Source organism: Zonotrichia leucophrys, chromosome 2 (assembly GCF_028769735.1).
Source record: "Zonotrichia leucophrys gambelii isolate GWCS_2022_RI chromosome 2, RI_Zleu_2.0, whole genome shotgun sequence".
Classification (NCBI taxonomy): Eukaryota; Metazoa; Chordata; class Aves; order Passeriformes; family Passerellidae; genus Zonotrichia; species Zonotrichia leucophrys.
In genome coordinates this window covers 151,708,882-151,721,271 of record NC_088171.1, presented here as the reverse complement: position 1 = coordinate 151,721,271, position 12,390 = coordinate 151,708,882, and positions in this window count along the sequence as shown.

Here is a 12,390-nt window from a genome sequence, read left to right as displayed (position 1 = left end):
TTCAGCATCATCAGCAGTGCCTCTGACTGACAGGTTGGCAGCAGAGTCTGTCGCCACATACAGATCTGGATGAGTCAAGCTAAATAAGTAACCCCTGCTAAGTAATAAAATTAGCCTGTGCTGGGTGTTGCCATGGGGATCCAGCACAATAATGGGAATGGCGTGACAAGGAAGCCAATTCCCATCATTGGGGTCTGTGTGGTCAAGGCATAAATTTGTGGGAGCACCAGTTAGCAGAAAATGCAGCAGAAATAACTTTTGAAAATTTGTGGAGTCATGGGAAGATTGAAGCAGGACAAAAAGTCTGGAGTGGGAGCCACCTGGCCTAAGCACAGCCTTTCTTCTCTACCATAGGTGGCTCCTGGGTGACTCACTGGAGCTGTTTCTTTTTCCAGTCAGGCAGACAAAACCAAATGTCATCAGACAAAAGCTTCATTAAAAAGTGGATGGCACTGGGGATTACCTTCACTGGCTTTAAAGCGAGCCCTGCAAGGGTGGAGATGGGGTCACCTGGAGGCCTCTTCTTAGTAAATGTTAAATGTGTGTGTTTTGTCATGGAATTGTGGAGTGGCTTGTGTTGGAAGGGACCTTAAAAATCATCTTGTTCCAATCCCTGCCACGGGCAAGGACAGCTTCCACTATCCCAGATTGCTCCAAGCCCCACCCAACCTGGCCTTGGATAGGGAGGAATCCAGGGATCCAGGGGCAGCCACAGCTTCTCTGGGAATTCCATTCCTCAGCACCCTCACAGCCAAGAATTCCTTCCCAATATCCCATCTAACCCTGCCCTCTGGCAGTGGGAAGATATTCCCAATGATCTGTCACTCCATTCCTTTTCCAAAGCCCCTCTCCAGCTCTCCTGGAGTCCCTCCCAGTGCCTGAAGGTCCAAGGTCTCCCTGGAGCCTTCTCCAGGCTGGACATTCCCAGTTTGCCCAGCCTGGCTCCAGAGCAGAGGGGCTGCAGCCCTTGGATCATCTCCGTGCCCTCCTCTGGACTTGCTCCAGCATCTCCACATCCCTCTGCTGTTGGACTCCAGAGCTGGATGCAGAATTCCAGATGGGATCTCACCACAGCAGAGCAGAGCAGTGGGTCAGAATCCCCCCTCACCTTCTGCCTACACTGTGGGGACACAGCTCAGGACACAGGGGAGACTCAGGGCTGCCTGTCCCTGCCAGAACAACTCTCAGCCACACTCTGGAATTTTTGGACTGTCCTGTGCAGGGCCAGGAGCTGGGCTTGGTGATCCTTGGAGGTCCCTTCCAGCTCTGGACTTCCCTTGAATTTTGCCAGTCCATCCCATCAGGAACAAGCTCCTTCCTCATCCATCCATCCATCCATCCATCCATCCATCCATCCATCCATCCATCCATCCATCCATGTGTCCAACTTCAGTGACCACATCCAACGCTCTCTCCATTTGTTGTCCTGCTTCTTGGCTTCCTATAATTCCACAGGAGTTTGGATTTGCCAATTAATTTTCATTAATTCAAAATTAATTCAGCTTCTGCTCCTTTTGGCCTCCAACACCACAGACTAATAGTGTCTTTCCTTCCTTGCTCATCCCTTCCTCCCTGCAGAGAAGTTTTTGAGGTGGCACACCCTGATTTCTGGGATCAGGAGTATAAAGCCCTTCAATAACATTGTCCCCTCATCTGGCTGAGTTTTGGGATTATTCAGTTTTAGATAGGCAGAAAAATGTTGATATATGATTGATATATAGATAAATATGTTGATATCCAGATATATTTGTTGATATCTAGAAAAAAGAAAAGTGAACTGGAAGTTCAAGGGTATGGATGCAAAGAGTGAAGCTTATGGTTCACTGAAATCAAAGATTCAAAAACCTCTTTGGGTTTTTCTTCTGTAAAAAAGAGGAAAAATAGAGAAAAATATTCTAGAGAGAGAGACTGTGGCCTGACATAGGTGAATAATTTCAAAGATTATTCCAGGAATGAGAGGGAAGTCAAAAGGAATGAATGAAAAATGGAGCAGCAGACAAAACAACATGAGGGAGGTTAAGAAATATATGAAGTAAAAATTTGCAATAGTCAAAATGACTTAGATCTTGAGAAAGACGTTGAATGTTATTTATTAATTTATTTTAAATGAATTATTTAAAGTTATTTAAATATTATGTAAAATTATTTGGCTTTTAAATTGAGGGGCAAAATAAACTAGTGATAGATGAAAAATGAATATTATATCAACCACTTGTTTATTCAATATATAAAATGCTTTTGATTTTGGGGGTAAAGACAGCATTAAAAAAAGTGTCCAGAAAAAGAAACAACCACAACTGAGGTGGAAAAAACAAATCAATGTATTCAAACCATGACAAAGCAGGACAGGATGTTTTCGATCCCAGAACTCTTGAAGAACTGAGATACAGAACAACAAGTCCAGGTCCACTCCCAAAAATTGTTTATAAATTGGTCAAGGCAGAATCATGAGGTCAGAATTTAACCCCTAAATTAAAAAGAGGAGGGGTAATAGCCACTGTCTGACCTCAATAGAGTGCCAGGAGTAAAAACAGGGTTTGAAGGAAGGAAAACAATAAAAAACCCAGAAAAATACTTAAAATCCGATGTTGTATTTGCTGTTTTCATGTTAATAAAATCATATTTAAAGTCAAGTTTAGCAAAGTAATAACACAAAATAATGTGGGAATATTTATTAAGATGGCACGGATGGAAATTAAATTGATATAAGATGGGTGAGAATTTTTTAAAGGCCTGGGAGTGGAGGAGCTAGATATATTTAATGTGTTGGGAGCAGGATATGAGCCTGGGGAAATTCTTCAGCGCCGTTCCTCACTTTTGGAGTGCTCTTGCTTAAAATTTTCTTGAAAGATGCCAAATAGGAGGGAATTTACTGGCGGCACAAATTCGGGAAGCCTCAGCAATTCCAGGAAGGATCAGGGTATCATGAACAAGCAGGCGGCTTGGATGCAAGTCATGGATTAAAGAGGATCATCCACCATAATAAGTCAATTGCACGGTAAACGAGGACGTCACCTGAAGATGACTGGGAGATGAAAGACGTGGGAATTTTTGGATGATTCCCGGCTGGAATCTCTGTGGAGCATGGAAAAAGTGCAACACCAGGTACATTTCCCCACCTGTGACTGAGGCACCTGAATTCCCATCCAGAGAATCATGGGGAGTTGAGAATGGAGGGAATATGAAGCCAAAAGGGAAGATTTAATAAAGAGGGAGAGCAGCTTTTCACACAGGTAGATGATGATGAGACAAAGGGGAAATGGTTTTAAACTAAAAGAGAATTTACATCAGAATTTGGGAAGAATTTTTTCCCTGTGAGAGAGGGGGAACAATGGATTAAGTTGGTCGGAGAAGCTGTGGCTCCCCCATCCCTGGAAATGTTCCAGGCCAGGTTGGAGAGGGCTTGGAACAACCTGGGATAGTGGAAGGTGTCCCTGCCCATGGCATGGGGTTGGAACTAAATGGTCTTGAAGGTCCCTTTGGGCTAACCCCAAACCTTTCCATGATTCTGAAAGATATGGGATTTTTTCCCAAATGTGAACACACTCAACAGCAAGGAAGAATTGCCTGAGATAAGAAAAATGGTGCCACTAGAGAAAAAAAGTCCTTCACTTCTCCATATAAATGTCCCAGGTTCAGTGCCAGCCTGGGAGTTCTCAAGGCTGGAGAACTGATCCATGCTCATGACTGGAAAACTGGGATGGAGACACAGAAGGTTTGGACTGGTTTGGACTGAATATAAACAGTGGTTTTGCCAGACACTTGAGTGGAAAGGTTTTATCACCTTCCCAGCAGTAACATTCCAGGAAAACCTTTAGTCTTTTCAGCCTCCAATGCCCACCTGTCCATCCAATGTTCCAATGTCTGTCCATCCAATGTTCCAATGTCTATCCATCCTGGATATCTGTCCTGTCATCCAGGGATTTTGGATAATGCCTCATTTGGAGTTCCAGGTTAGCAAACACCCCCCCATAGCTAAAAATAAGAATTTATGGACAGTGCTCAGCTCTGGGTACAGATGAATCCAGCTCTTCCACACCCCACTATTTTGGCAGTGCCTATGCCCTGGCAATTCATGTTTGGATAACTCCAAGATTTGGAATGGTAGAAGTGGATGATGGAGGAAGAAGAGCCCAGGTAAGATTTCCACTGGTTTGGTTGTGAACTGAGCTGGTTTGAAAGTTATTCCCCATGTGAGTGAGGTGAGACTAATATTTACACCTTGCTTCTGCTGAAAGCACTCCCAAAGTCTCGTGGCAGCTCTGCCTGGATGAAGTTGGAGGAAGGTGACGAGGAAAATAAGGGTGACACGTAAGTGGAATACTCACTGCGCTGTGACGTGTGGGATCTGTTTGCCTTAGCATCCTATTAAATATATTGAAAGGCTCAGAGGGTTGGGATTGTGCAGTCTGTAGAAGAGAAGCTCTGTGGTGACCTTAGTGCCCCTCCCAGTACCTAAAGGGGCTCCAAAAGACCTGGAGAGGGACTTTGGAAAAGGGATGGAGTGACAGGACACAGGGAATGGCTTCCCACTGCCAGAGGGCAGGTTTAGGTGGGATATTGGGAAGGAATCCTTCCCTGTGAGGGTGGAGAGGCCCTGGCGCAGGTTTTCCCAGCAAAAGGTAAGGGAAGAGGTGCACAAGGGGTAAAACTGATAAAGTCTGATGAGATTTAAATTAAAACAATAAATACATTTTGGCCTCGCTGTGTCTCCTTCAGCTATTGCTTCAGGGATGGTGCTGATTTCCTGCATATTTTGGAGGCTCCACAGAGACTTCTGAGGCATCCAAAATATTGGAGAAAAAACCTCAGGAGACCTTGAGGGATGGATATGTCCAAATTTCCATTAACCAGGAGCAAAAACGAAAATTAAAACCTCAGTGGTAGCTTTTTTAATCTCCAAAATGAAAATTTTGGGTTGAAACCAGGGACATTAATGAAGGAATTTCATCTCCCCTGAAGTTCCCCTCAAAATGGGACAAAAGGAAATTGAGAAGGACAAGGGAGGAAAGAACATCTGATAGAGCTGGGAGGGTGGTGAGGCCATGGAATTCCCAGAGAAGCTGTGGCTGCCCCTGGATCCCTGGAAGTGTCCAAGGCCAGGCTGGACGGGGCTTGGAACAACCTGGGGCAGTGGAAGGGGTGTTGGAACTGGGTCGTCTTTTAGGTCCCTTTCAACCCAAACCATTCCACGATTCTGAAATTGATACTGATGAAGGAGATCTCCTCTTCTTCTCCTCTTGGGCTCCTCTTGGAGGCACAGCCCTGTCATGTGGGGCAGAGCAGCACATCCACCCTTCACCAACCCCCTTCCCAGAGTATCTGCATTGTCTCTTTGCCTCCTGCATCCCAGGCTGTCCTCAGGATGCTGCCTGCTCCTGATCCCATAGTTGGGTTGGAAAGAGGCAGCTGTGAGCTCTGCTTTAGCCGGAGGATTTGGGCTTGTTCGTGTCGCCATCTAAATCACAGAGCCAACAAAATTTCCCCTGTCATTTCCGTGATGCAAAGGTGTCCCCTGGTTTTTATTTTGTGGTGAATCACCGGGGTGGTGGTGGCAGGGCATTTACCTTGGCGTAGACACACGGGGTTGTGGCTTTGCTTCCTGGTCTGCTTGGGCTCCACCCTTGGTGTTTTGGGGTTCTTCACAGAAAGTGTGGTAAAGTATGTGCAGGGAAAGAGCCAGCTGTCCTCAACAGGATGGATTAGGTTAGATTGGATTAAATTAGAATAAATTAGATTACACTAGACTTGACTGGAATTTTCAGTTGGAAGGCTTCTACAATGCCCATCCAGTCCAAGTCCAGGGCTGACCAGAATTTAAAGCATATTCTGAAATCCAAATTCTGACAGACCTGAGGCACTAACCACCTCTCCAAGAAGCTGTTTCAGTGTTTGACCACTCTCTTGGCAAAAAATCGTTCCTGATGTCTAGTCTATACCTCCTCTGGTGCAGCTTTGACCCTTTCCCATATGTCCTGTCCCTGGGTCCCAGGGAGAAGAGCTCAGCACACCCCTCTCCACTTTGCCTGCTCAGGGATTTGCAATTAGTTTCCCTCTCATACTCATTTTCTCCAAACTGGGCAAACCCAGAGTGCTCAAGGATGTTCCTTCCATCCCTTTTCCAGCTTTATTGCCCTTACGTGGATGCATTCCAGGACATTCCCATCATTCCTGATTTGTGGGGCCCAGAATTGTACAGAATGTGTTCTAGGGGAGGCAATGCTGGACACAGCAGGATAATCTCCCTGGACACAGCCCAGGATGTGGTTTGTCCTCCTGGCTGCCAGGACACACTGGTGACTCCTATGGAGCTCCTGTCAGATTCCTTCTGCAGGACTGGTTTCCAGTCCCTCCTCTCCCAGTTTATCTTGTGCTTGGCATTGCTCCATCTTAGGTGCAGAATCTGTCATTTAGACCTGTTAAATTTCATCCCATTAACCATTAATTTCCTTCTCTTTCACAACTGGGGAAGAAACACCCATCCCAGACTCCATTTCCATTCTTTGCATCTTTTCCACTTTACACAAATGTCTCTGAGAATGAGACATTTCACAACAGAGTCACAAAACTTTGGAGGAAAACAAACATTTCCAGCCTGGATATTAGGAATTCCTGCTGAGAATGGAGAATACTGATGTGCAGCCCTGGATGTGAGGATATTGCCTGGACCAGCAACAGCAATGACCATTTGTGTAGACCTTGACCTGTGTTGAGGTTGTGATTGGTTGAAGACACTTTGAAAAGGGTTTGGACAAACCCAGTTTGGTTTTGGGAATGGTTTTGGGAATGGTTCAGTCTGAGAACTCTTGAATCCATTTGGAAGAGGAGTTCCCTTCACCAGATTACTCAGATTTCTCCTGCCTCAGCAATCCCACAATTCAATGTCACATTTTCACACAAAACCCTTCAGTCCCTTCAAACATCTACAGCCTTTCGCTGTGCATCTCTACTGCAATAAATACTGTTTGTTGGTTAAAAATGATATTGCAGAGCATCTACAAAATTGAAGACCACGGAATCATGGAAACAGTTTATTTTGGAAAGGTTGTCAAAGATCCTCTCAAACAACTCCCTGCTATGGGCAGGGACAGAGATGCTGAGGACGAGTCTCTGGCACTGAAGCTGACTAACAAAAATGATCTGTGATTATTTTGCTTGCCAAAACCCAAATGGCCTCTGGGAATGGTGCTTGGGTTGTTTTAACTCCTCTGCCACCCCTAGGAACTGATTGGGAGATCCTTGACCTCAACCCATGCTGGTGACAGCAGGGATGAAGAACCTCCAGTGCTCAGAGGTGTCCACTGTCCTGGAGCTGTGACCTCTGGGCTTGGGACTGGCTGATCCCATTTCTAGAAGGCCAGAAAAGTAGTAAGTTGTTTGTATTTTGTCTTCCATGATTTTTAAGGAAATATTTTTCTCACTCTTTTTAAGGAAATATTTTTCTCACTCTTTATTCAGCACATTTCTGGGTGGGTGTATCCCACTTGTGGTGCTCGTGAAGCAGGATCCTTCCAGGGAATACAATGTGTTTCAGGATGTCTTGGGCTTGATTTATGCCAAAATGGGCCTCATAACTTGTACATTAATGTTAAAAAAATAAACACAAAGGGACAATAAATTTGAGATATAGCCAAGATGTGAATACACTTTATTTTTTCTGGTAATCCAAGTGTCAGGGAATTCTCGATTCTTATGGACACAGGTGGCACTGATGAAAACCCTGCAAGAATTTCTGACAGGGAATGCTGGCAACGAATCTGTGCTTCCCATGGATACTGTGAATCAACAGATCTCCATGGCAAAGGCAAATATTTCTTTTCCTCATCAAAGAGATGAGGAGAAGCAGGGCAGAGCTGCTGCACTTGAGCACCTGATAACAGAACATTTGCTGCAAAAACATCAGAGAAGATAAATTAATTGTCTGGGATTATGAAGGGCAGAGAAACAGCTGTCTTTGATAGTCCATGGGTGTGAGAATGTTGTTAAATGCTCTGTCATTTTATGCAAGGCAGCTGGAGCTAGTCCAAAGGTAATGACTGGAAATGAGCGCCTCATTCATGACAAGGAACCACCATTCCCTGCCTTGTCCTTGCAAGAGCAAGAGTGGAAAAGGTTGCTTTCCCAATTATTTTCTTCTAAATATTCCCATTTTATTTTAATAGTCAAATTCTGATGGCAAGTCTGCCTTTATTTTTCTATTTTTTTTTCATTTCACATGCAGAGGAATGGAATAGGGCAGGTGTGCTCCAATTATCACATTTCAAGTGCTGATTTGAAACCTTGGCCACACCTTCCTCTCTTTTTAATTATGGCAGTTAAGAAGGTGTAAAAAAAAATTAATATTTTAAGCAGGGTGAATGATCACCCTCCTCTTCATTGAAGAAATACTGGAGGTTACAGACAGAGATTACCTCATTTTTTTTCTTGAATTTGTCGGTGAGAGCAGACAAATCTGTTATTTTCGCGAGTTCAAAGGCTGCTGCCAAATGTAAATCCAAAAGCAGGCATCACAACTCATTTGGCACCTCTGTGTGGCACCACCCAGGTTTGTCCCTGCAAATAACTCAGTGTGTGGTGACCCCTGAGGAGAGCAACTCCATCACTCCACTTTCACTCCCCTGCCCTGGGTGAAGTCCTCATTCCACAGATTCCCTCGATTGAATTTGAATGAAAATAAGCAGAGGGGAAGGAGCAAATTGTTTTTCGCCTCTTCTGACTCAGCCCCGCGCCTGTCACCTCTCTTTATGGGGAGGTGGTGACACTACCCCAGCCAGGGAGGGCCACCAGCAGAGCTGGGAAAGGTTCCAGGGATGGGTCATGGTGTCTTTGGGTGATTCATGTGGGGAACCACTGGCAGAGGTGGGCAGGTGCCCTTAAATTTCATTATTCCAGGCACAGAATTTATTCCAGTGTCAGGGATGAACTTGTCTGGTGTAAAAAATTCTGGGAAAGGCACATCACAAGAGCTTTTTTACTGAGTTGATGGCTTTTAAAGTGATGTCTCCATAAAATATGGATGAGGAATCAGGGAAGCCATAGAGGGAGGAGGTTGGGGTTGCAAGAGAATCTGAGCGTCAAGAGCATCATCAGGTGAGTCAGAGCAGCACCTGTTTTGCAAAGAGTCCTGAAAAAGAGTTTGGAAAGGCATTAAGAGAGCTCAGGGTAAGGTCAGAAATGAGGGATCAAGGGTGCTCTGGCACATGGAGCTGTCAAGTGGCAGGATGGGAGTGGGAATAATCAAGAGGCCATGGGATGAACTTGGCTTGTCCTGCATGAGAGGCAGCTACAATTCATCGAGGGAAATTCTGCAAAGGGCAGGGGTTTGGATTTGTTTTAGTGGTAATGATGCCTTAGGATTTAAGCTTTTATATTTTTCATGTTTTTTTAATATATTCCTGCAAAGGGCAGGGACTTGGACTGGTTTTTAGTGGTAATGATGCCTTAGGATTTAAGATTTTATGTTTTTCATATATTTGTAATCCTGTAATTCTTTAGTGCATAACTCTAAAGTCCATATACATTGTTAGCTACTGCATTCCCATTTTGGTTGGACAAAACAATTCCTCTCCAGGACTGGGAATCAAGAACACCTCACTGTCTCAGGCCCTGAGAAATACAGACAAAAGTGAGTTGAGGGGGAGCAAACTTGGGATAAATTACTTCAGTACCTGAGGCTGTAATTGGATTAACCTGAATATGGAAATGGACCAAACTTATAAAAGTATAAAAACCCATGACCCATTATCTGTTTTTTTGGGTGTAGCCCCTGGGTGGGCTTCATCTGCCCAAAATGTATCTGAAAGCCCTTCAATAAATATAACTGCTTTTTATCCTCTTAATTTTGTCTGGCCTCTGTTTTTAGGTAGCCCAGAAAACCATTAGTTTAATAAGAGGTGGAGGAGAGCTAACTGTTCTATTTATCTCCAAAAACCACCTTCATCGCACAGCAACACGTGCATGATTCAGAGCAGGAATGTGGCTGGGCAGGGCAGGCTGGGAGCCGGGTGAGCCTTCCCCAGCCGGCTCTGTGAGATCATTTTTTGCCTCAATCTCTCCCCTGGCCCGTTAAAGTCACTATCTGAACATCTCTGAATGTGTTGGGCCTGATAACATCTGAACAAGGCAGAGGAATGGAAATGCTGTGGAACTCGCCCCGGGCCATAAAGGAAATGTGGATCACAGCAAGGAACTGCTGGTCCCTAAATCCAGCTTATCCACAGACTTTCTCCAGTGGTTTAAATCCAGCTTTTAATCAGCTGCTGCAAATTGGGTTGATTTCAGAGGAACTTTTTCAGACTGGTAATGTAAATTCTAACGTGCTGTAGGAAATACTGGATGGCCTAACCCTTATCCACAGGGATGGTGAATAATTGATTAATTTTACCAGGAGTAAAGAGTGTGACAGTGGTTACAGGGGTTTTCAGGATGAGGGAAGAGACGAGGATCTGACTCCATATTTCAGAAGGCTTGATTTATTATTTTATGATATATATTACATTATAACTATACTAAAGAATAGAAGGAAAAGTTTCATCTCAGAAGGCTAGCTAAGCTAAGAATAGAATAGAATAGAATAGAATAGAATAGAATAGAATAGAATAGAATAGAATAGAATAGAATAGAATGGAATGATAACAAAAGCCAGCTGTCTCGGACTCTGCCATTAATTATACACATCCAAGATGGGCCAATCAAAAATCCACTTGATGCATTCCACAGCAGCAGATAACCATTGTTTACATTTTGTTCCTGGAGCCTCTCAGCTTCTCAGAAAGAAAAAATCTTAAGAAAGGATTTTCATAAAAAGATGTCTGCGACAAAAGAGAATTCATGAAACCTTAGAATCATGGAATGGTTTGATTTGGAAGTAACCTTCAAGATCATCTTGCGGTGGGCAAGGACAACTTCTTCTAGACCAGATTGCTCCAAGCCCCATCCAACACAGCCTGGGACACTTGAGTTTTTTAAGACCCTGTTCTCAAATTTGAGAAGTGTGGAGAGGACAGAAGAATTGATAAAACTGTTCAAGAAGCAATTTCCTTGGGCAAAATAAACCCAGCCTTGTTTTTCAGATGAATATTGTGCTTGTGTGTCCTGCAGCAGCTCTCAGGATGTTTTATCAGCACCCAAAATGTAAATTATCACAGATTTCTGCACCAACAGAGCACAGCTGGTGACAGAGGGTTCAGGGCAGAGCAGAGGGACCTGACCCAGAGTCCTGTTGAGATTTATGATGGGTTTAAAGCAGGAGGGGGAACCAATCTTTCTGCCAAGGTGCAGTCACAGCCCTCAAGAAAACATCTCGTTCTCTTCCTGGTCCTGCCCTGACCCAGCCCAGGTTCTGATCTGCAGCTGAGTCATTTATCTGCCCCAGTTTGCCACCTCCTTGCCCTCCTGAAAACCAGAGGGTTGTTTTTGAGGCTGCTCTGTCAGTGACCTGGAGGGACAGTGGGTATTCCAAGTGCTGTGCCAGGTGCCATCAGTTCCACAGGGGGCTCCTACCCAGCTCTTTCCTGTTTCTGTCCCAGTCTTGGCCTCTCCCAGCTGCACCTTCTCTAAACTATCTCACCACCAAATAATGGAAAATCCCAGAATATCTTGGGCTGGAACCCCCCCACCATGGGCAGGGACAACTTCCACTATCCCACGTTGCTCCAAACCACATCCAACCTGGCCTTGGACGCTTCTAGGGATCGGGCAGCCACAGCTTCTCTGGGAAAACCTGTGCCAGGACCTCAGCACCCTCCCAGGGAAAAATTTCTTGCCAATATCTTGTCTAACCCTGTCCTCTGCCAGTGGGAAGCCATTCCCTGTGTCCTGTCCCTCCATCCCTTGTCCAAAGTCCCTCTCCAGCTCTTTTGGAGCCCCTTTAGGCACTGAAAGCTCTCCCCAGAGCCTTCCCTTCTTCAGGCTGAGCAACCCCAACTCTCTCTGCTTCTCCTTATAGGAGAGGTGCTCCATGCGGTCCTACCTGTGCGACTTCCAGATACATCCACAGAGAGGATTTATCTCTGGGTAAATCCAGATGAGAACCACTCAGTAGTCAGTCCTGGACTCCTTCAGGGCAGAAATTGGGAGAAGAAATAATCCCTTGAGCCTCTGAGAGTTTAGACACTGGGTCTCAACCAACAGAGCTTGGGAAAGCCTCCTCTTGGCTCTGGGAGGAAACTACACAATTACATGCTTGAGGAAGTAGATAGCATTGCCATGGGACCAAAATGTTAAACTAGAGCTGAACAGCCCAAAGTTATACTCTATAAACATATATTTTGGGGACAAATTACCATAATCTCCATCCCTGGAAGTGTTCAAGGCCAGGTTGGATGGGGATCTGAGCAACCTGGTCTAGTGGAAAGTGCCTCTGCCCATTTCAGGGCAGTGGAATGAGAT